The sequence below is a fragment of the Strix aluco genome, chromosome 1, assembly GCF_031877795.1.
Source record: "Strix aluco isolate bStrAlu1 chromosome 1, bStrAlu1.hap1, whole genome shotgun sequence".
NCBI classification, from domain to species: domain Eukaryota; kingdom Metazoa; phylum Chordata; class Aves; order Strigiformes; family Strigidae; genus Strix; species Strix aluco.
Genome location: NC_133931.1, coordinates 111040948 through 111066441, shown reverse-complemented (window position 1 = coordinate 111066441; position 25494 = coordinate 111040948). Strand labels below are relative to the sequence as shown.

General features: G+C 39.6%; 1 long non-coding RNA gene across 2 annotated transcripts; it reads left to right on the top strand.

The window, feature by feature from the left end:
• The first annotated feature begins 7 nt into the window (after positions 1 to 7).
• LOC141933758 (uncharacterized) lies at positions 8 to 25494 on the top strand. 2 transcript variants are annotated; one of them, XR_012626211.1, is made up of 5 exons: positions 8 to 520; positions 5290 to 5448; positions 23052 to 23147; positions 25156 to 25206; positions 25294 to 25494. It is a non-coding gene; the product is annotated as an uncharacterized LOC141933758 (long non-coding RNA). The 2 variants fall into 2 exon arrangements; XR_012626212.1 differs by lacking the exons at positions 8 to 520; positions 5290 to 5448 and adding an exon at positions 17742 to 17815.

Here is a 25494-nt window from a genome sequence, read left to right as displayed (position 1 = left end):
TGCCTGGGCCCTTTTTGCTGAACGATGCCCGGTTATGAAGATGCGGCGGGGTTTAGGGCTGGAGGGCTGTGTATGTGCGGCCTTCAATCCCCCTTTCCCCTCAGAGTTGCTGTGCATATGACCATCCCGCTGGGCTTGCAAGTTCCCTTGCAGCTCTCTCTGAAGACTGAAAGCGTTTTCCTGTGCCCCAGGGAGGTGTCTGCTTTGGGCTTCCTAGTGTTAAGCGGCCTCTGGAAGTACATGTCCAGGGTCTGCGAAGGGGAGAAAACAGGTGTAGGCCGGGCTGATGCGGGATGTCTGGGCCCACTAGGAATGTTTTCCTCACTGTGTAATTTGAGTAGCTGGCTGGAATGTGGGGGACTGGTTTCTTCAGCGGGAAGGGGGAGATAGCTGGGGAAAATGAACCACAGCTACCCTAAAATAACCTGAGCTTCACGGTTAATGTGCATCTATAGCAACAGGAGTTTACATCCTCACAGGTGGAGAGGCATGTTGAACCCTCAGATCTTTCGTATCCAGAGTAAGTGATCTAACTGCTGACTTACTAGACGAAAGGGTGGTGGGGTAGCTTCCATGGATCCATCGTCGTGCGGGACCGGACTTGGCACGTGTCCTTTCTGGAGAGGGGATGAAACTGGAAGGCGTGTTGGGTTTGTAAAGACTCGTGAGGTGTAAGAAAGAATTGTCAGATTCGCTCAGCATAGTCAGGACTGGGAGCTTTTTTGTGCATATCTAGATACAGAACTGGAGCTGCTCGGTGACACTTTGAAGATGGCAGATTTTTAGTAAAGTGGAAATTAAACAGGGTGACCCACCCAAGCCTGTTCTTTGGTGGATATTGCCCCTGGTGTCCAGAGATTACGGCAAGGTGCTTTAGAATAACATAAATAGAGCAGCATACAGAACTTGTGGAAAAGCTGTAGCTACAGCATTAAAGTACAGAGGGCAAAAGGGCAATATATAATCAGAAGCTGCAGTGAGAGAAAAAGGAGTGACAGTCTGTGAAGGGGGTAGTAGGTGGATGACAGGTAGGGGATCAATATGAAATAAATGTGTGCAGTTAAATGACATAGCCACATAGTCAGCATCCCCATCAGCCAGCTTTTCATAATTCCTGTTTCATAACAGCTAATATGCAGCTTTGATCTCTCTCTCATAATAATTTAGCCTGAGGACTGGAGGTGTGTGTTAAGCTCTTTTAGGTAAAAGCAACCTCAGCACATATGCTATCTGCTTTCCGCAGAATCATTATCCCCGAAGTCCTTCTAATTTGGCCAGTTCTTGCCTACCTTATAATTCCAGGTATTTAATCTACCCAAATAGCTATTTTAGTTCTTATCAAAAAGAGTTTCCCTGGTGCTTGGATTATCATTGTCTTAACAGAATTAATAAAATTCTACTTTTTAGTGTCATTTACTGTAAAGTCTTTGAGACATGTTTCATTTCTCAAAATCCCTGATAATGATAATCTGCCCAGCCCAATTGCTTAATATACTCTATGATAACTCATCAGTGTTAACAAATTGACCCACTTCCTGTGCGCTCACACCAAGGGACAAGAACTCATATAAAAGTGCTGGCAAGAAGTTGTAAACCAAAGTAATCCTCTGTTAATATGAGTTGTGGTCAGAATTTGGGATACATCTGTACTCAGGCACTGAAATTTTGTTTATTAAATGTTTCTGTTGTTGACTTGCCTCGGACACAAAAATGACACAAGAGAAAGGGACACTCTGAGCTACAAAAAATAATCTTTAAGTCCCATCTCATTTCTTAGATTGGCTCTCCTACTTCGTGAAAAAGGAGGCGAATATCCCCAAACAGAATTAATGTATATTATTTTTCTAAATCCAAATCATTCAGAACAAATTTCTCTGGCTAACATGTAGAACTTGTTGACCAGCTGTGATAGAGAAGACTGGAGGAAACTCCAACTGTTCTTTCAGTAACTGGGAGCGCCTGCATTTGTTTCAGTGGTTTCCTTTTATGATAGTTTGCCTATGGGCTGTCTGTGACTGAAGTCAGAGTCTGCACATCCCCTAGTAGAGTTTCTACGTGATTATGGTTTTGAATGGAGTAAACAAGCCCTTGTAAGTGCTGGATGGTTTATTTGTAGTATTTGAGGAAGCAGACTTTTATCTGGTTGCTCTTGGGCTTTTCCTTCCTACTGTTATTTTTGCTGCATATCACTTAACATGGTTTTTTGCCTGCTTTCTAAAAGAAAAAAAGGTCGAATGACAACTCAGAATATGTATATGGGTTTATCTGATCTGCTCTCTCTTCTCAATTACTTTTGAAATCTTGGGCCATATTCATCAAATCTGACAGTGGGTGGAGATCTCAAAGAGATTATATTCTAAATACCTTTCCAAAAATAGTTGTCTGAATAGAAGAGAGAGACTGTTATCCACTGCTGAGGAAAAGCCCGTAGAACAAGTTCATCCCATATACCCTTAAATTCTTTAGGAGCACTCAGGAAAGAATCCATGGAGCTTTTATGGCTAGTCTATTGAAAACATCAGTTCTGTGCTTTGTAGTAGGTGAAAAGGCAAAAACGATCTTAGGTATGTTAGGATAGGAATAAAGAATAAGATGGGATACTGTTGTAAAACCCTAAGCAATGAGCTGATCAGAGGTGTGGAATTGCTTCCTTAAAGAAAAAAAAAAAAAAAGCTGTTTAAATACAGTCTAATGGTTTAAGTTGGAAGAGGATTATGAAGGAATGTGTTAATGGCATAAAAATCTATTGTCATAGAGAAAGTGAATTCTGTGTTTCTTATAGCACAAGATTTAGGCGTCCTGAGTGAAATTTCCAGACAGTACATTTAAAAGAAACAAAATAAAGTATGTTTTCTCTTGAGTTACAATTGTAAATTGCTGCAAGTGTATTGTAGAGGCCAAAAGTATTCATGTACTCATGAGTGGATTAGAAATGGAAATGGAAAAAATGTCCATTGAGGCCTCTCAAACATAACGGTAATGCAGCTGCCAGCTCAGGAAATCTCCAAGTAATGGGGTGGATTCAGCCAGCAGATTAAGACACCTAAATTTGGGGTTTAGTGTGTAGGTGTCTCCATGTGAACCATGCCTAAGCTCCCTTTATACTCAGTGGAGAACTAATGTGGGATTTAGTTACATAAATGCAGGCATCAAATGCCATTTTAGGCATTGTGGAGTTTTCTACCTGGCCTCTTGCTCCAAGAAGCAGCAGGTCTCCTAAAAAGCCTGTCCTATCTGAAGTTTCACGTGGAAGTCTTTGATATCTCAGACCATCACAGTTGTCACGAAGCACCTATGGCTCACAAGCTGAACCCTGCTCATAGGTGATACAGCAAGCTATTCAGACCACCTTAAGGTAGATATATCGGTGTATTTTGAACAGCTGAATAGCTCTGGAGTAGTTATCTATGGACTGTAGTGAAACTTATATTATTTCATGAAGACGTCTACATGGGGTCACTTCAGTCTAGGTGTCGGAATTGATAGGTTTTTGCCAGGCTGTATCAGAGGCCATATTGCTTAGCTTTTTAATGCTATTTCCTTAAGTTTCCTTAGCTAGTCAGACCACCGAGTTGATTCAGCTGGGATTGATTTAGAGGAAGAATACAGGAGATTATGTATGAAAAACCTTCTTAATACACAGATTTATTGATGATGTGGATTGTGTGAAGGTTGAGATTCACAGTGCATTGTGTAATGGTGCATTGATGTGTAGTGACACTTTGAACACAGTTGCATGACTCTGTAAGCCTAGAACATACCCGACGGCCAAGAGTTCTGGGGCAACCACAGATACTGCTGATGAAGCCACCAGAATGACAGATTCTTAAACCATTAGATCCTGTAGCTGAAAGGGATTTTTTTCATGAAGGTAAATCAAAACTAATTTGGTTGATGACAGGCTTTCCACCCTTCTGTGAATCAGACCAGTTAGATCTTGTTAGAGTAGCAGAACTTGCCTAAGAAGAATTTGGGCTAAGATTTGGGCCAAAGAAATTAGAAAGAAAGCTAACTAGAAAAGCCAGATGATAATTAGATGAGCTTTGGAAAGCAGGATCAGTTTTTTCCTCAATCTCTCACATTTCAAATTATTTACATTTTCTCATTGGAAGGACAAAACTTTTAGCACTAATGCTGTCCTCTTGGTCTTGGGCTGATGAAAGCTTTAACAAAACCAGTCAGCAAGCTCTGACTTTGGGTTTTGGATATCTTAAAACAAGCTCTGAAGGAGCATTTATGCTTTTAAAACCACATTGGTCATCCATTGTGCTACTGCAGCAGTGTTTCCAGCTGATATTTATTGACAGAATGCCTTGATAGTACAATAAAGACTCCCTCCTAGCATCACTGCTGTTAACAGACCATCTATATCTCTCAAACGTCCTGCTTTTCAAGATGAGACAGAGACAAGAACAAACCTAATATGATATAATGGGCAGTCCCTCTCCCTTTTCCCATACATGGGACACAGATAAGATCTACCAACCAGATAAATATATTAACATTAACCCATGCTAATGAAGCAAGCACGAAGTTGTGGGGTGGAATGATGAGCATATGTGATGTGACTCTAAAATCTGCAGGAACATGAGAAAGAAGCCAGTTGTGTGAGTGACAGACAGTGCTTGGACGAATTCACAGATCTAAGGATCTTGCCTTGTTTTGTCTTAGCAAGGAATTGCAGCACTGAGCATACAGAGAAGAATAGTATTGTCATGCTCTATTCAATTCCCTTCAACTTTTTTCCTTAATTTTTCAGCCCAATCTGCATTATTTTTCTGTACTTCTTAACACCTCTCTTCTGGTATTTTCTGTTGAGTCTCCTGAACTGTGGAAAAGTTGTGTTTTCTCTTTGAAGTGTTGCTGACAAAATTTCCATCTGGTTTTGGCATTCAGAATTTCTCACTCTTAAGATCTGGGAGTGAGATGCTACATTTTCTGTCATTTCTTTTTACTGAAATAAAACATTCTTTGGAATCTGTGGAGGGAGGTAATTGGCTACATGTTCTGTCTGGTGTTGCTCAACTGTGTTCAGATCACTTCACAGTCTCAGGGTCTGGGCCAGCCTGGACTGATATTTTTTCTCCACTTTGGACTGTTTTGCAAGGTTTTGAGAATGAAAACAATCCCATAAACCCCAGAAATCTCATAATTGAATTGACTTTTTCCCAATGAATTATATTAGAACTCTACCAAGAGTTTCTTTCCATCCTTGTTTCTACTCCCTGATAAGAGGAGTAAAAAAGTTTATTTGCAGAGGAGGTCAGTCTCATTATCTTCTTTTTACAGATGTGGAAGTTAAAGCACAGAAGGCTGAAGTTGTTTGTTCCAGGTCATCCAACAGAGCAGTGGCAGACGAAAAATAGAACCAAGTCCTTCAGTTCTTACTCTGTTGCATCACTCTCTCTTCCTGTTTTGATGAAAATGTCTGAAATGTAATTTTCATAGGTAAGTATGTGAGATGTGACAAAGATTCAGACTTCCTGAAGCATGGAAACCAAGACCTTTAGTTATGTCATGTAAACAGAGGTCAGATAGAGTTCAAACTGAGACAAAGACTCCAAGCCCGAGTTGTGGCACTTCTGTTGTACAGGTATCTTTTTGGTAATTCTTTCTCATAGCAGGTATAATCTTCCCAGCATCTTTTGTCAAAAGATACCTCAGCCACTAGCCCCATATCTATTGTACAACAGAATGCTGAGCCTTTATGGTTTTTTTTTCATACTACAGTTTCGTTTTCTAAATTCTCAAGGATGGGGTTTTAACTTTCCTAGCACTGAGAAAAGCATAAACAGGAAGTATGTGTGACAAAGGATGATTTTCCAGTAATATTCATAATTTCATTTACTTCTATTTTTCCCATTGGTTTTGCAAAATTATGCTAATTCAACTGGGGGAAGTTCCTGCTTCACTGTAGCAACTTTACTATCTGTTGTAGAATCATAGCTCTTGTACCCCTTCTTCTTCCACCCCCCCTCTCCAATTTGTCGTTCTTGTCTGCTGTTTCTGTAACACACCTTAAAAAATTCCACAACTTTACAATTTTCATGAACAACCAGACAATCATTTAGAAACTTCTACTCTAAATCATTCTTCTTTTTCAGAGGCCTGAGATATATTAGCAGTCTCCCTCATCTTTGTATTGTTTTTTCAAAGGAGAATATGTGAAATTCAATAGTAGTTGTGTTTCCTATCTTATTATGCATATGTGAGAAACTGAAGAGAAATTATATTCTTATAGCTAAAAGGACAAGAATTAGGAGACATGACTGTCCCTCAATGCTCCCTCCATAAAGCTGGGTTTATTGTTCGATGTCTTCATTTGTTATATACAGTTGTTGATAAAATTCTTACCCCTACAACCTCTGTCTATTTTATCTATTTAGATTAGAAGCACTTGTGGCCAAACACAGTTTTTTATTGCACAATTATGTATCACTACAAACAAGGACACCTCTCTTAGGATGCATAGGCAAATCCAAAGCAAAAGCAAAAAAATCCCCATCAGCAATATACTCTTTGTTGCATTACTAACTTGCAGTTTACCAGAGAAATGTGTTAGGGTAGGCTATCAAAAGTAGTGTTTCTAAAGTTTTGGAAATGTCATAAACTTCGTTTCAATAAATGAGGAAAAAGATTAGAAAATAAGTATTCTAATTGATCTATACAGAACCCAAGAGCTGTGCAGATTCTTGTAAATTTACTCCTTATTTTAGCATGAAAAAATATATGATTAAAAAGCTCAAGATAATTTGGGGGCCTATTAAAAAACCCTAATTCAAATAACATGACCTTTGTGTTAATGATTTTAGTGAAGGATTAGTAGGCAATTAAATGAATGACTGGAGAAAACCGTTATTGCACTATCTGAAAGCGTCAAGCTCTGAAAGAAGTATAGTGCCTAAGGAAATTGGTGAAAATGGAAGATAAATACTGCTAAAATCTGTCCTGGATAGATGTTTTGCTGGGGTAGCATAATGTTCTGTGCAAGTTGTGAGATGCCCCCTGGTGTTATAAACCTCAGCTGTTTATTTCTGTTAAGACATTGTACATGGTCAGAGCAGAATAAAACACCCAAAGTATTGACAGAGGACAAGAAAGTGTAAAAGGTAAATGAAAGCTACAGAAAGCCACAAAGCTACAGAAGAGGGATTGATAGCAATGTCATTTAGGATCTAACTGCCATTTACAATAAGCAGAGTTTGCTGTAAGCTTCTTAGTTTTAGGTAACAATTTTAGTAGCAGGAGTTAAGAGGATGCTGTATGGTGATTGGGATCCAGGTGGGGAAGGGGTCAGCAGTATTTCATGGAGGCTATGGATGGAAGGGAGGCTTGAAGAGGCTTTGGAGAGTTCGCAGAGAGAGAAGTCTCCTTCTTGACCCAGATGTCTCTTCCATAGCTCTATGAGGGTTATGGGACCCCCCGGACCTGCCCTTGCAGCCACGTGTCTCAACTCCAATCACCGCAAGCCACAATATACCCCGTCTTGTTCCTACAGCAACTTCTACTTATTTGGGGCTGCTGAGAAGAGAAAACAGAAGCAGGGGAGACAGCAGGGGAAAAGGAACTATTTCAGCAAAGGGGAAAGGAGGAATAGAAGGTGCTGAGCCAAGGAGGAAGGCCTTAGGGAGCAAGGCTTTCTGTTCCTATTACTGGGGTCAAAAATCACTGCTCTGAAGAACAGTGCTCTAATAGTAATGCCTTCTTCCCTTTCTTTCAGAGACACTAGTGGTTGTGCAGGCAGAAGGCAAGTATGGCCTGTGTGCCTTGATGTTTCTGTGTAGTCCAGAACCATGAGGAGAGTCCCTGTGTCCCAAGTAGCAGTGCTCTGACTGCAAGGACACACTCTTACAGGAGCCCCAGTTTTCAGGTAGAACTTTATGTAAAATGTCACTTGTTAGAGATGTGCTAATAAGTAGTAGTATCTTGAAAAAGAAAATAAAAAAGTGGAAATAAAATATTTTCAAGGTCTGAGATTAGGCTGGTTGGCATGAGGAACATTTAGAAGAGTCAGGATTTTCTTGGAATGGTCTTGTCAAGAAAGACAGAAGAAGAAAATTGTAACTAGGACAGGTAAACTAGAATTCTGTTCTTCTTTCTAAATTGCTATGGCTCTTCTCCAAACTTAAGTGGTGGCTCTAGATGCTAGAAAGTGGTTTTGTGGGGTTGGTTATCCAGGACTTTCCTGGAAATAAAGTCACATGAACCAGTGGACCTAAAAATGTATAGACAGGAGCAGAATCAAAAGCAAGCGATTCTGAGAGTTTGGGGGGAATCCTACACTATAACATAGCTATTTGTAACTGGGTATTTAGCATTTGCAACTTTGTTTTGGAGGAACTTCAGATGGCAAAGTAAAAAATGCTTGCTGCTTCAGTCAAGCAGAAAGAGAGTATTATAAGCTATTTTCAATACTAAATGAATACTAAATCTCTACCCCTTTTGTATGTGCTTGTGATGCAAAAAAGAGCATATCATCTTGTGTCATTAAGAGAAAATACCAATGGTTTAGCCAGGTGTCTGATTTTAATGACTACATATCTCAGAGATTTATTACTTACGAAAGTTTTAGTTCTCTTGTGGATTGGATAAGTGAGGACAGGGAAATGAGGAAATGAGGGAAAAACCCCTTTGAACAGATCGATATTGTTTGTAACAAAATGTGCAGCACTTCTTTATGTAAAAATTAGTTGAAAACCAAACAATCCTAGTGGTGTTCTTATAGTCTTTGCTGCCAAAAGAAACAAGGTAAGAATTTCAGCTTTCCTTGTCATGAAAGCTTCCAGCCCCTGTGGTCAGAGGAATAAAACCTTGAAGATTTGACACATACATAAAATGATAGCTCATCCTACAAGAGTCAAATTAAAAAGTAATTAAAAAATGAGACAAAGTGAAATATCTTCTAGTGGTTTTTAATAAAACCACTCTTCTGATTTTACAGAGACCAACTCCTGGTTTTGTTAGTGCTCAGGCTGGTAATACTGAGCATAAGTCCCAAATATGTCTCCTGGCACTGCACCAGTTCGAGTTAAACCAAAATATATTATCCATTCTCCTAAATGCAAGCTTCTGCTGTACCATATTATGGAACCAAGTTATCTGAGAGTTGCAAAGTAATACCAGATGGATATTGTAGGTTGGTTGGAATTTGCAGTCTCTCTCGTCTTGCCACATGTTTCATGGCATGGAAGCGTCTAAATTGTATTGTTGGATTATTTGTCTCCTTGGCGCAATATTCCTTTATTTTCTGGTTTGGTGCAGTTCTTCGTGCTTTCACTAGGTGGGTCCCCACAACAGTGCACTGGGTAAGCAGTTTGTTGTATAGCCTGAACACATTTAGGTAAATGTATCTCCCAGTCAGTTTTGTTACCACTTTCTTTGGCAGAAGTTCACGGCACCACATGTTTCAATGTACAATTTAGTGATTTAAAAAACTGATCAGAGTGTTGGGAAGTTCTCATAAAGGGGCTGGACTTGGGGATCTTCCTAGGACTATTGCCTTTCTAACTTTCCTATTTCAACTGGAAGTTAAATGTGCTTTTCTTGTAGCCTGTCATGTACAGTCCTATCGAGTTTTGCAATTATTTTGCCTTTCAAATGGTGATGCAGAGCTGGTTGGTTAGCAATATTACATATATTCTTCCTTTTCAAAATCATCTTTAATGCTTTGCAACTTTCTATACTAGTCAAAACCAAAAAAAAAAAAAATCTTTTTCTACGTGTGTTAGGTATTTACTGGCTACACAAGAAAAGAAAGACTTTTTACCTAAATCTTCAGAAATTTTCTTTCCAAGTACAAGTGTTTTATATGAGTGTGTACTTACATTAAAAAAGATTTACCCCCTTAAACCTGACCAAAAAAAACCCAAACACAAAACTTCATGTGTCTCTATCCCATAATGCCCTACAGAGAAGATTAAAGAAAAAGAAGAGAAAGATTAGCAATATTTTTAATGTCCTATTAGAAGGCCAGTCTAACCCAATGGTGGGTAGCACAAAAGCTAGATATATGTAGCTCTCGAGCCCTTTGTGATGCCCTCCCCACCTGAGCGTGTATATGGTTCTTGCCTGGTGCAGCACCCATCTGTCACAACAACCTAGGAGAAAACTGTAAGTCAGGAACAGGTCAGCTCTTCACCCTGCTAATTTTTGTAGTTAGAACTATATGGTCTTTAAAAGTAATGTGCTCTGAATGAGGAGGCATGTAGCTTCTCTACTGTCTCAGGTTGTGTCTTCACCCTGCAAAGAAAGAGGATCAATTAACCTGCAGAGAGCTCTACACTGTCATGTCCAGGCTGTTTCTGACATTCAGGCTTGTACATTTAAAGCTAGCTCTCTTTATAGTCTGTAGCATTGATTTAACTTTAGAATGGGTAACTATTACCACTTGGGGGCTTATCTAAAGATATCTTTTCAATTCTCACTTCTCATGTCTTGGCGTCTACAGAAAGAAAATCAAACCAGTCAATTTCATTTATTGTGAGGTTTGGTTTTATTTTTTCTTCTTCTTTTGGTCCTCCTCTTATCCAGGCTCATTAAGTGAATCTATTTCATCTGCTTATTTGACATGGTAAGACAATTCATGCGGAAGTCTAGCAAGAAGTACAAATTTTGATTGAACTAAAGGTTTTGTTTCATGTGATTTATGTTTAGAGGGCAAAGAAAGGTTTAGAAAATTCTTGCATTATGTATTACAAAGATAAGCTGAAAAGTAAAATTGATTGCTTTCTTGCTCAGTAACCATCTTACATTAAATAAAACTGATAATCATTATTGAATATATTTAAACTCAGAAAACCTCGGTCTGTCAAATAGTTAATGCAAGACAAGAGAAAGGCTGTCACAGTACACAGAGGGATGGTAGTACTTAATGTCAGAGATCTGGCTCAAAATGCATCCTCAAGAGTGACTATAACGTCAGATTTACTGGTTTTAGCAAGTAAGTAGATAGAATTTTCTGTGTTTTACCCAAACCAGTTTTAATGGTCTCCTTGTCTTCATTAGGAAAAAATTTTTCACAGAAAGAGTGGTCAGACAGTGGAATAGGCTGCCCAGGGAGGTGGTGGAGTCACCATCCCTGGATGTGTTTATGGGTCGTTTAGATGAGATGTTGGGGGATATGGTGTAGGGGAGAACTTTGTAGAGTAGGGCTGATGGTTGGACTTGATGATCCCAAGGGTCTTTTCCAACCTGAATGATTCTGTGATTCTGTGATTTTGATGGCAAGAATGCCAACTTTGAAAAAAATAGCTTCTCTATTGTTTTAGTTTACTTATGTCTCTACATGACGGTTATGAGCTCCAATAGTTATCTCTTCATAATCAAACTAGTATCAGTTACAATCTCCATTCTTCAGCTCTGGGCTGAATCTACATTTAGGCTGAGTGCAAACGCTCTAGGAATCCAGGACAATGAGGGATGGTGAGAAATTCTGATAAAACTTTGATTCAGATTTGGAAAGTTCTTGTGTGTCTGAGCCTGGAGACTTGATCCAGGTAGAGGGATCTCATGCTCTCTTGGATTAGAGTCACCCTTCTGGTCTCTGGGCAATTACACAAAGTGTAGTGGGAGTGCTTGTCATTTCTAGAGTTCCAGAGTTACAAACCACAAAGCCAGACATACTATATGAGGTTGGTCTGCTCACACTTGTCTGGCACCATCATTTCCTCTGGGAAAATGGCAAAAGCAAATAGCAACTTGCCTGTTTGCATGTAGGCGTGATCCTCCTGAGAACATATAATTTGGCACCATTCACAAGTGAATTTCAAACATCCTCAAGCTATGAGTTGTTGACAATATCTCTCAGAATAGACATATAAACTACGTAAAGCAGTTTTGGTGCTGACTTATCTCAACATTACCTTCAAAAACTGTAATGGTTCCCAAGTCACTAAGTCACCCTGGTCGGGGAAATAGGCTTACAGCAAGGGGTGTTAACTTCTTAACCTTTGCATCCATCCCCTTGTCTGCAGAGAGAGGGTAACAACACTTACCTGCCTCATCAGCACCCTGGGAGATGCAAAGCACACTTATACTTCTGTGTGCGTTGATGAATGCTTATGTATTGTTGCCCCACAGTGGCTGTGGTTACAAAGGGTATAATCCTCACAATAAAGGCAGTGGTGAACATTTCAAATAATAGGAGTTTCTCAGTCAGATTATTAGCTGTGCAAAACCGGCGTTGCATTTAGACTGGTTCCCTGTTTACTACTCTGAATTTGAATGCAGTTAAGCATAGCTGGTGGTGTCACACTTATATTGCTAGTGATGGACCTGCCCCTCCCTTCATAGGAGGTAGTATAGAAGTGCCAAGTATCACTACTGTAATGAAATCAGAGGGAGGTAAATATACCATAACTATTCCAGGGCCTCTTGAGACTGAGAGTCAGCAAGCAAACCTTGGCTACAACACAGAAAATTTGAGAGTTGTTAATAAAGAGGATTAAAGTGGTAGGCATCCTCTGGGCTATAGCAGGATTTAACGAATGCCTGTGAATGCAATGTTCAATAGGACTCCAAAGCAAAGCTCGACTGTAACTTGGAGTCTGCACAGAGGGAAAAGAGAAAGCGGTCCAGGATCATGTTACTCATCTGATTGCAAAGGGCTCTGTTTTCAGCGCTGCCCCCAGGGCTTTACCTGATCTATCCAAATAGAAGATATCTGCCCTTCCCACCCTGCAATCATTCATATATAAACAACTCTAAATACTTTTCTGACTGTTCTGCCAGTTTCAGCTCTTCTTGCTCATTCAGTGCCTGGTCTCCTGCCAAAACAACAAACTGAACTCGTGTGGGTTGTGGTTGGGGGCAGAGGCAGGCAACAGCGGTCTGCTCATTTCCTTTGTTTTTCACGTTTCTCTTTGGCCTTTCCTTGGGTAAAATCCAAGGGATGGATCATTGCTGGTTCCATCATGATGCAGAAGGAACAGACATCACTTTTCAAACAATGACAGCTTTATGAAGCTTAACAGTCTCAGCCAAAGTCTTGATGCTATCATCAGACATGTCTTTCTTCCCAGTCCCTGCAGGTGACTGCAGCTGGCAGCAGATCTTTTGACAGTCAGATTCTGTATGTTATCTCTGTTGGACCAAGCCTTTAAATAATTGGACAGGAAGATCTGGGAAACAGATATGCTATTTCAAGGCATAAATAACATCATGCTGAGTGGTGCAGAAAGCCTTTATTTAATTTAGTTCGATTCGGTTCAAACGTGGTCATCTGGTTTGGCTTCCAGCCAGGATTTCTGTAGATAGATACTCAGTTTCTTCTTAGACCACCAACTGTCACATACAAATCGCTTCTCACTGTGCCTCTATTCCTCAGCTCTTCAATGGGAATAAGATATTCTTGACTTACAGGAAATGGAGATAAGGAGTGCTGGGAAGTAAGTTTGTGAAATTTTCTGTATTTGTAGTAATAGAGATCCATGTAAATAACTGAAACACAGGACTGAAATGGTGAGAGTAGTTGCTACTAACAGCAGAGAAATGTGGAGAGCGTTGCTGGTACACTGCCATCACATCGTGTTGTACAACAGTGAAATCCATCCCTGTGAAGAAAGCCAGACCATGCAAAATAAAAACTATTTAAGCTGTTGGAGTTAAAGTGGAACTTAAATTTGGGTACTCTGTCTGACAAAGTCACTGCAATGGTGACTTAGATTAGATATAAGGAAGAAATTTTTTACAGTGAGGGTGGTGAAACACTGGAACAGGTTGACCAGAGAGGTGGTAGATGCCCCATCCCTGGAAACATTCAAGGCCAGGTTGGACGGGGCTCTGAGCAACCTGATCTACTTCACAATGTCCCTGCTTATTGCAGGGGGGGTTGACTAAATGACTTTTAATGGTGCCTTCCAACCCAAACTATTCTATGATTCTATGGTTTAAAGAAGTTTAATTCTTCAGTTTGCTTATTGCCACTTGTGATGATTGCTCAGAGCTTCATTTTAGGTCACAAAGTATTTGTGATAGTGATCAACTTCACATTTTAATCTACAGGTATTAGCCCAAGGCTATTTCTTTGCTTCCAACACAGCAGAAGTATTTAGCTAAACAAATAAAAAAAAAAAAAAAAGAACCTTGACAAAGTACGCACACATTCCTGTTTGCTTTTTTTTATTCCCCCACCCTTTTTCACAAAGAGGAAATTTCAGCTACCTGGCCTTTTCTGGAATGCAGCCTGGGAGGTGATTTCATTTTTGCTGCGTAAAGAGGAATGGCACGATCCTAGCAGTGACAGCATCCTGCCAGCTAGTGCTGCCACCAACGTATCAGCAATAGCCATCAGTCTGAGGACTAGCAGTTTCCTAACAGCTATGGATTAGAGACAGCAAAGAAGCATCAAATGGTTTGACCTACGGCATTTTAGGACATTTGCTTGCTTCCCAGAAGTCTGGGAGGCTCTGGATTCCTTGGCATCTGGTTAAGCCAGGGAGATACATTAACTGAAGGACTGTTACTGTTTTGTCTTGGGTGAGGCCTTCTGGGCAGCCAGCTGTTTTATTTTGTGTATTGCACAAAAGGTTGCTTTAAATCTGTGTGTTCTAGGGATGAGGGATTGGAAGTGAGAGGGTAAACTGTGGGATATTTTTTTCCTTTACACGGCAGTCTTCACTAGCCAACACTGTTGGCAAAAGCAGGCAGAAGAGACAAATTCCCTTAAAATAATGGTAATAAACATTTCCCTGTCATGCAAAGTTCAAGGCAGAAGAGTCCAGTCCAATATGGTGCTACACGCCTGGTTTTAGAATTATTTAGCTGCCTGTCCTTAGCTGCTACAGCTTGCTCTTGGAGCACTATAATATGCTGAACAGTTCTGAAGGTCAGGATCCAAAAGTCTAATGCTGTAGCTGGACTACAGTTATCATGCTTTTGTGTACACAGTGAGCTCCACTGACTTCAGTGGGTTTCTCCATAGACAGAAGTGTTCACCTGGAATTAAATGCTTATCTGTTTGCAGATAATAGATCATTGGTGTCCTACGTGCTGTCCAGGAGAGAGCCTGAACAAAATCAGGAGAACCTGTGAGGTCAGTGATATTAGTGTAAACGTGTGCTTTCTCAGATCATCCCTTTATAATGCAATATTCTTGTAACACAGTTCTTACTCTCTTCCATATTTGAAAGCAGAAAAATTATTGTGTGCTTTCTGCAGTATATCCCTTCCTGCAAAGCTGACTCAGAACAGAAGGAAAAGACAGCTTTGCTTTTCCAACTATGGCTTTTTAAAACGTTTTTGTCTGATTCTGTTAGGCTCCCAGAGAATGTTTCATGGACGTGTAGCATATTATGTTATTACTGCAGTATATCTGTGTTAAACCCTTTATCATTCCACAGCCCTTTGAAATAGGGAAGACTTATAAGTTCTGGGTTCCAAATGAGGAAACAGTAGCACAGAACTTAACCCCTGTAAGATTTCTCTTGGGCAAAATTCCCACATGGGAGGAGTCTGTTGCCTTCTTTGTTCTTGCCTCAGGCTACTAACGTCAGTGATGGTGAATGAACCATGTGGGATTGAGTCCATGCTGGGGAGAGGGGACGAGAAGATATAACTGCTGTAGCTCCCACTTACTTCAATGAAAACTGTGAGTGCACAGTACTCTTGAAAGGCAGGTCTTAAACGATTTGGCAGTAGACATCCTCTAACTGCTTGTAAGAAAACTGCCAGTGGACATCTCAGTTATTTTACTAGTTTGTTTTCTTCCTGACTGGAAGATAGAGAATGTGGTACAATAGCAGATACATCACCCAATTTGGGGGACCAAGGAAGACATTTGTGTGTAGGTCTTGACCTGTCTTTGTTTTCTTATACAAACAATAATGAACAAAAATATAATTGATAAGCATAGTAGTAATTTAATTATTAACTTATTTAACAATGTTGGCCTTCAGATTGCCATTAGGAGGCATTTAAGCAAACATAGAGGTCTCAGTATTCTTATTCCACACCTATCTGTCTGTCCTGATCAAATTCTTGAGGTTTTTCTCGCAGCTGTTAAGAGATGGAAACTTTGCTTTTTAATAGCATGTACACATGCGTTGCATGGCCAGGTTAAAGTCCATACTGCTAAAAGAAACTTAGGTATCTCAGGTTTCCAGGTTTATATATAGATTTTTTTCTGATGCAACAAAATGGAAAACAAACTCAGAAACTATGTGGACCCATCCCAAACTGCAGATGAATGCACTTTAAACCCCAAGACAATATAAACAGAAAATTGTTTGCTGCATTCAGGCTTCTGTCCTAGATTTACCCAGACAGTTCCAAACTCTTTTTGGTTTTCCTGTCAAGTTTCTGGATCTAATTAGATCCAACTGCGTCTCAGTTGAGATATATAACATTAGATATATATTAGATAACATGAGATATATAACATTAGAGAATCTCATCAGTATGAGTTTGGATGTAATTTAGATTGTCAGCTTAAAAAATAACATTGTAGTGGTGACCCTAAATCTCCAACCCCTCCATTACTTCACTGCTAGCCAGGGAGACTTGGACTAAAACTTGCTAAGCAAGTGTTGCTTTTCACCTGAGGAACTTGTGCTGTCTGCCTGTGGCTCAGACCTTGCAGCTCAGTGGTGACTTGTCCCACTGAGTCCCTCGTGTCTTGTGGGAGTCCCACAGGTAGTGTGCAATAAGTATTTCAGGAGTTTGCCATTTACCCACCAAGTAATACAATCATGATGCTGAAAAGAGTGCTGTATTCATATGTCGGATGTGTAGAATCTGCTTTACCGCTAGAGGAGATTTAGGGGTAAAACGATACTTAAGAACACATGATTTTCAATAATGGAGGAAATTACAAAAAGATACAAGATGGGTTACTAAGATTATGTTTGGCAATAAAGTCCTTTCATAGCTGCTCCAACATCTCATTCAGTAAGAGGCTGACAGGCTGATTAGTATCTGCTGTCTCTATCAGACTTGGTTCACCTAGAAAACTTCAGATCTACATCTTTCATGTTCTAGTGGTAAAGAGGTTACTCAGAGTCTCCTGGAACATCTGTTCCCATCTAAAGCAGACTGTCTTGTCACCTGCGCCTGGTAACACCTTTCCTTCTTATCTGCTATGATAGGACACTCAGACTCATGTTAATGAAGGAGATCAGGTCATTTCTGTACACTACTCTAAAGTGCCTAATTGATTCTTCTGTTGTACACTTTGATTAAAACACATTCCTGGCTTCAGTTTTGAATTGGTTTTGTTTTTCCTTTACAGGTCCCTTCAGACAGGGTGCTAAATTTTGCAAATCATAACTTATAACTATACAATGTGCAATTCATAAATAATAAATAATTATTATAATTCCATTTGAAAATGCAGCTGAAATTAGCTCATTTTTAGCAATTTAAATGCAATGCTTGAAAATAAATGGATGGCAAAACTGGGAACTGAATTTCTAGAAAGACAGTTTGAGGAACTCTTAGTTATGAGGGCCTTTTTCCTCCCGAGCCCCTCACACCTCTGCTTAGCAAAGAGATGGGAGAGTTTTGCCACTATGTAGATATACTGAATGTACCACTCAAGAGTTCTTTGTGTGCGGGGTTGGGTATAAGAGTGTACAGTCCTCATACTTTTACACCTCTGGTGTAAGCTTTTCCAGGTGTTTTTACCTCTGTAAGACTTTGAACTTGGTACAGAATAAACATGGTCTCAGCACGGTATGATGACCTGTAATACAGTCCTCTTTGCATTAAAACTGCCCGTATCTGACACAACAGTACAAAGTTCAGGCAGTTTGTTGAAGGCTGAACTGGACTGTTCTGATACGATTTTCTTTATCTTATCGAAAGTCCCCCAGTGAGCCAGGTGAGTCCAGACTACTTCTTGGTCTCTGGTTCCTTGTCTCAGTCTTTGTCTTCAGGCTGCATGAGTCAGTTTGCTGTTCTCTGGCTACCGTTCTCTAGTTTTCTGCCTATTTTTTCTCTGGTCATTTTTATCTGTGACTATATGTTAGGAATATTTTGGTTCACAAAACTCTGACTTGCCTTAATCCATCTCAGAATAAAACCTTTCTCTCTCACATTTTCCTAGTTCTGTCTCTGAACAAAGCCACAAAAATTTTGATTGCTGTGTGTACTTTGGCCATTTCGGCTTCTCTGCCACCTCATTTCCTATGCACAGAACCAAATTGAACTTGCTTGCTGTTTCCCCACTTACCATTTCTACATCCTCAGAATGATGATTGTATATTAAATAGCAATTGCATCTTCACAGGGATAGTCACAGCTGTGGTGTAGGCACCAGGAGCCTGAAAAAGTGGGTTGTAAATTTCACCCACTACATTTATTACATTTTTCTGATCTGAGAAGTGTTAGAATCACAGTTTAAGACCGTTATGGACAGTTCATCCAGACTTAAGTGAGGCTGGTGGGTGCATGTCAAATGCCAGCCTGGGACTGCTACAAAATGAAAATAATTTTAATATTTTTAGCTCCAGTTATATTTCTCAGTAGGTGTGGCTAGTGACTCATTTTTCTGAAAGGCCTCTCTTTGGTCAACTTACTTTCCACTTGACCTTATAAGATTGCAATATGTGTCTGAAAATTCAATTAGAAAAGAACTGAAATACGCTTCTATTATATATTAACATGTGTCCTTGTAAAGATAGGCCATGATCTGGGTATGCAAAGGCTAATAATTGACCAACTTCTGGTGCCATAATATTTGTTCTATTTATTTTCTTTGCAGAAAGCATGCAAACACTTTGAAGGGACACTAAAAAATTTCTGCAGAATACTCATACCAAGTTTAAATAGGCACATTTTAAAATGGTGAGCAATGATTATCAATGTTTATCACCAAGGGCTCCAAAACTCTTCTGTCTAACAAAGAGAAAATGCAGATTTTATAGGTCAATGGTAATGCATGAAAAATAAGTTTACTTTGGCTCATTGTAACACTACAAAAAAAGCTGAAGATTTACTGTGATAAAGGCACATGAAAAGACTGGTTTGTGGTTTTGTGTTACTCACAAGAGACAAGTTCAGCATTTGATTTCAGGAAGTTTCTGAGGGCTCCATGAGGTGCTGAGCATTTACACAACTGTGTCTGAAAACCACTATAAAACAGAAGCTTAACCGTGACATTTGACTCAGATGAGAGGGCCTCAGTGACTTGCAGTGTTTGGGGGAGACAAAGAGGACAATGCTTTCCTATGTCAATACTAGCAGCAGAGGGCATGTAGCCTCAGACTCTCATGTCCAGTGACACCTGAGAACTAATTTGGCCTCCACCCTTGTTTGCCTTCCTTAACTTGTGTGCTTTTTTTTGTTATTCACTGATTGTACTCCCTTTCCTCCAACTAGAATTGCCTTGTGCCCTGGAAGTATTTAAATTCCACAGATTTCATACCACAGGACTATTTCTTCCCTAAAATACTCCGAGCTATTACAAAATAATTTACTTTCATTACAGTAATCTTTACCAGGTTAATTGATATTTGGTTAAGAAGTCATTCTGGGTCGCTATGCTCGTGGTGGTGCCATACCTTCTTTGTCTTAATGGTTCTTCCAGGAGGTGCCAGGACCTCTAGAAGAGTCTCATAATGTTCAGACTATCTCACAGTCTGTAGGACTATGGTAAAATGAGTCACTCTTACCTTTCCCAGTGAATTTTGGGAGAACTCACCTTTCCTTCGGGGCAAGCACATATATTCTGGGAAAACTTCAGAGTACTTGGAGCATTTGAATAGTTTAGCTTCTATCCACATTGTTCTAAGGGAATAATGGTCTTTCACCCAAATGAGTATTAATTTTAGTTTATAACTCAAAATGAGCTTGATAGATGAGCTAATCTGTGGTACTTTCAACACAGGCTTTCTACCTTGAGAGCACCAAGATTTTAGGGTTACATTTTTTTTCTCTGAATAAGAGTTAAGCTGGGGGCTATATTTGGACAGACTCAGCTGTGGTATCCAGCTGTGAATCTGACATTACTCTTTTGGTAGTCACACCTTGTTGGGCCTAATTCTGAGATTAATGTTGATATTCTGCGTGGGAACCTATTCCAATCACCTGTTATTACCCATATCATATTGTATATAATCCCTTTCAATAATATATTGCAGGGTGGCATTTTTTTGCCCCAGTTTCTCATTGAAAATCCATTCCAGAACTTGTTTGCTCTTATATATAAGAAACTTCTTCTAATTCCTGGACTAAATGTACTTTTTTTACATTTGTTCTTATTTCAACTTCAGATTTCAGCTTAATTGATTTGAGTTGGAGCTGAGAACACTTTCAGAGTCACGCTAATGCTTTCTGAAAGAGCTTATAACTCTGTAATTCCAGTGCTCTCCAGTTTTCTTCGAGGAGAAAGTACATGTTTCCTCCTGCCCAATGATGCTTTGATACCAAAAGCTTTTTATTGCTTACAGCAATTCTTAAGTTTTGGGGGTTTCTTTTAATTTGACCTCTGCAACTTGAAATATCTGGTCTCTTGTAGTAGATATTAAACAGAAAAACAGCACACACTACTCAGGATCAACTTTTTAGTAATTGCTTACCCAGAGGATAAATAATGAAGCAGCTTTACTGTGAAAACAATTAATGAGACATCATTTTTTACAGATAAGAAAATGGTATCCTTCACTCAACATTACCTTTGAGCTGTGATTTTTTGTGTGATTCAGTGATAAATATTTGTGTGAACTTTGATACATACTTCTTAGGGTACTGGGATTTCCTCAGCTTCTCTTTTGGTGCTAATGAACAGAATGTACTAAAAATATTTTTCCTGAAGTTGCCCTAATTTCATGGGACATCTGTGTTCTGGTAGGACTAAGCCTTTTGCTAAGGAATTACTGTCAGATTCTGAAGAGATGAATGGGAAGATTTGTCCCTTCATCTCCAGACAGCTTACAATGAAATGTCTGCATTTCCACTCCCAGGAGTCAAGTCTTACTGCTGACTTGAATGATAGCAAACCTTGGGGATATGAAGAATAGTGCAATTGTTAGTCCAAATACCATAAAGTAAATCCTGAGTATCAAGTGCCTAAGAGTGGCATCTGAATAACAAATTTGAATATTCCATTAAATCAAACATATTGCACCGAGTACTTTGCATTTTATTTTGGCAGTGAGATAGTATTTGTTTCATATGGATCCTGAAGTCCTGATAAAAACAAAACTTCCATTATGATAAGATTGCAGGATTAGCCCCAACTTTAGTAATTAATGGCCTGCTTCCAGCAAAAACTATCAACACTTTTTCTTCACTAGAAAATATAGTTACCTTGGGGCCAATTTTGTATGGAATGCTTGAGACCAGTTTGAGATATATATGCCACATATGCACATATGTTTATGTCTGCATATTAGCATTTCTGTATCTTTACTTTGGCATTGCCTTTAATGTAAAATTAGACCTGTTTATGGTGATTTTTACATATGGATGGTTCTCCTACATTGTTAGTTATACATCATTTAATTCTCTTGTAGTATATGCTAGTCAAAATACAGATGTGTTATAGTTCTGATTTGGAATTCCCAGGCGCAAAATGCTTGCCATATTAATCTCCTAGATATTAAATATCAGTTCAGTTATTCATAATTATGATAATTATGAATAACTGATAATTCTACTATCAGCTCAGATAATTGAATAATGCTCAGTAGATCTTACTACTATGCAATTAAAAAAAATCTTCCACATGATCAGCCTCGTGCAGTCAGGAATAGTGTTGATGAGCAGGGAGCAATTTGACAGGAGAATGACTGCTCACTCTCTCCTTCCTTTCACCCAAGCTGTTGTGATCCCATAACAGCTTACCAGGACACACTGGAGTGGAGCACCAAGACTTTTGGGACCTCTCACCTCATGATCATCTCCCAGTGGAAATGGGTCTTGTGTGGACCACAGTAATGCTGGAGCATAATGAACATATTTCACTCATCTCAGAGTCTCACACATTTCCCACCCACGCTTTTATGAATATCAGAAAATAAATAAGTAAATTATATTTATTATATTTATAAATTATATTTAAGAAGAACACTGTAATTTCCCACATCTCCTGTTATCAGGGAAGCTTGCAGATATGCTTGCAGAAACAGATGCAGAAGTTGTTTGCATCTCACCTGATACAGGACTTTAATAATCTTGTTTCGATCTTCCTCCTGCTATTCATTCTCCTCCAGTATGTAGGGTCTGTTCCTCTCCTACAAGTGTTTGCTGATTTTAGTCTTCTGTCATACAGGAGTACCACTTTTTCACACTAGGAGCTCTGCTTTGTTGCAGGATTTTAGTAGTTCATGATACTAAGCATCGCCAGATCTAGCTGCTCTGTGAGTAGGGAAGGGCGCTGGAAGAGGAGGAGAGGTGGTCCTTTGCTTGGCCTCAGTCCAATCATATCACCCCATGCAAGTGTCCTGTATTAGTGGTGCTAAGGGGATACTACAGTCCTTTCAGTCATTTAACTTTCCACCAGTTCTACTGCTAAATAAACACCTGATGATCTTTGTCTCTAAGTTATGGCTCAATCCATTTCCTGGGCTTGCTGTTAGTCTGTAGGTGGGGAGCTCTCGGGGCTATCATCAGGACTTTTTAGGATGTTATTATTATTCTTTACATGCCATTTTGCATGATTTTTACCAAGAAGCTGCCTTTCAGTCTGGTTGTCAGCTGTCTGTCACATATTCCAGCTGGGAGAGCTTTCTGCATTGATTCTTGGCCAGTTTTCTCCCCACCACCTGACCCTGTCGCTCACCCTTGGAAGTGTGACTTCCTTGGTCTGTAGAAGTGGATATGACCTTGACATCTGTTCTTTCTAAGCAGATCTTTTGTATCCCATCCCTTCATGACTCCTGCAGATAGTTGCACTCTAACGATACTTCCTATTGTCTTCCATATTTTCCCAGCACTTTGTGTGAGCTTCTGACCATGTTCTCATTCACTAAAACAAGGGATATTCCTACTGGTTGCTTCTGTTTGTTTGACTCTGTAAGATGATTGCCGAAGGAGTAAACAGCACAAATGGAGAAGTCAATTTGACCTAAAAAAACATAAATTCAAGACTGTTGTTTTCCGTGCTCTTCCTGCAGTGCTGAATACCTAGAGAGCTAGGAAGACTGACTGCTTTCTGTTGAAAATAATTAAATTGGCCCAAAATGGGGACATATCAGTTACCAGTTACGAAGGTAAGAACTACTTTTTTTCATGTTGGTTTTCTTTTCATTTTATGGAGGACATTCAGTAGAAAATACTCCGATTGCATGGCCAGTATACCCCTGTGGATTCATGTTAATTGTACGTTGTGCCTTTCATATGTTATTTCATGCCCTACCTAGGAACATTATAACTATAACTTCTTCATCAGTGACATAAAACAATCAAATAATGATTTTTTTTTCATTTTGTCTTCTATATTCAACACCTAGAATTTCTTCTTGAGCTATTCTTCTAACTCGCTTTTTATCCTACATGTATATACTGAGTTTATACACATCTCTAGTGTTAGCTTTTCATTTTTCATTTAAGGCTCTGAAGTCCAGGTACTTTGCATAATAAGACATAATCAAAATTTTAATTGAGAAAAAATTAATAATCTCAATTAAGCCACCCTGAATCACGCTAACTAGCATGAAGCTACACTGAATCACGCTAACTAGCATCTGTTGGGAGCTCTTTGGATCCAGGGTGGGGAGAACCTTTATCATATGACTAGTGTCATCTCTAGACATTCATTGCTTCCAAAACTCTTCTGATAAGATTTTAGACCATCAGCTTAAGAAAACTGACACACTTATTTTGAGATACTTCAAAACAAAAGTTCTTTGTGATGTGAAATTATTTTACTATAAATCTTCCCTTCCTGTCATCTTCACCATTTTCTAACATTGTTGGAAAGATTTAAAGCTATTCTTCTGGCTTTAGAATCTCAGACTGAGTTGAAAAATGAAATGTGTTAAATTTCCACTTGCTACATTATAAATACATGCTTCTTTTGGAATTCCATCATCACTATGGTAATGCGCAATCTGCAGTCTTTAACTGGATATATCGATCGCCATTCACGTGTCAGAATGATTTACTAGTAATTATGACCCTTGCTACCTTCAGCATTATACACCTCAGTACAATGTGAAGAGCATTCCTCCTCCTATCGCTCATTTTCTGCTGAAAACAGTAACAGTATAGTAGGACATTGTGTTTGTCTCTTCCTATGGAAGCGGTCTGCTGACAGGCCTTGAAAAGTCTGAGGGGCAACTTCAGTTTTGTTTGCAGAGAGCCCAGACATGCAGGGAAGCCAGGATCTAACATTTCCATCCTCTTGGCACAGGTCCAGGATGCAAACCTCAGATGGCTTTCTTGCCCTGAGACCAACTGGTACAGCAGGGCTTTAGTAAAACTCTTATGTCTGAGACAGAGCAGCCATGTCCAAGCTTCCTACTGGGAATGATCCCTGACCAGTGTTAATTCCAGAACAATGCCTTGGCAGTGTCTTGGAGAGTTGTAGTTGGCCTGGGCCAAAACTCTGCAGAGATTGTGTGGACAATTTAACAATACAGACAGTGCTCGGGCCTGTGCCCAGACGCTGTCTGGTTTGCTAGTGTAGATGATTCCAACATGTCACCTTTTGTTCTGGGGAGGTGGCATCTTGGACACTTCACACCTGCTCATCATGCTTGCCTGTGCTCATCATGCATGGAGAAGCATAAAAACAATTTCTGCAGCACCTCAGTTAGACAGAATAGCTAGCTGGGGATTAAATAATGTGTTGGCATTGTTGCAACCAAGACTAATTTGGAAAGACTGTGCTCGTAGTACAAGAGAAATAAAATTTATTTATGAAAACGAGAAGCTGCCATTCACCTGTCATGCTTTTCTGATGTTTGGATCTTATTGCACTCATGCTGTGATACCCATAGGTCCTGCCAAGCTGTGTAGGCAAGCAGAGTCTCAATGTGTATTCTGATCCTCTGGAAGCCATTGTGCAGATGAGGTTTCATGTCATTCTGGGGTTTCTTCCTTTTTTATTCACTCCTCTGTCTCATCCATAAACGATCACCTTCTCATTGTTTCTCCACGCATAATGTGATTTTTGGTGCTCTGCTGTTATTAGTTGATCCCGTGTCAGAAAACATGTTTGAATTGTTTTATGCAGGAAATACTCTTGGTCAGTGCAATTTTGCTTTCCCTAAACAGAGCCTAGCCACTGACCTTGGGCAGTGGTCAAGTGGAGGAGCACTGCTACAGGTATGTTCTGAGACACCGTTCTGAGCCACCAATACTTTGCAGCATAATAAATTTGAAGCTAAAAATGAAAAAATTATTTTCTTTGAGATCTTACAGACCATCCTGGAATTGCCTGCTTATGCTTGCTTTTGGAAACCTCACCTCTTTTTACATCTGCACCACCAAGCAGTAACAGGCTGATGTTTTGGAGCAGTCTCACTCACTTTGCTCCAGAAGGGAAGCGTTGTTACTGCCTACGGTACCATCTGAGGCCCAGCACGCTCTATGCCAAGGAATAAATTCTGAGAT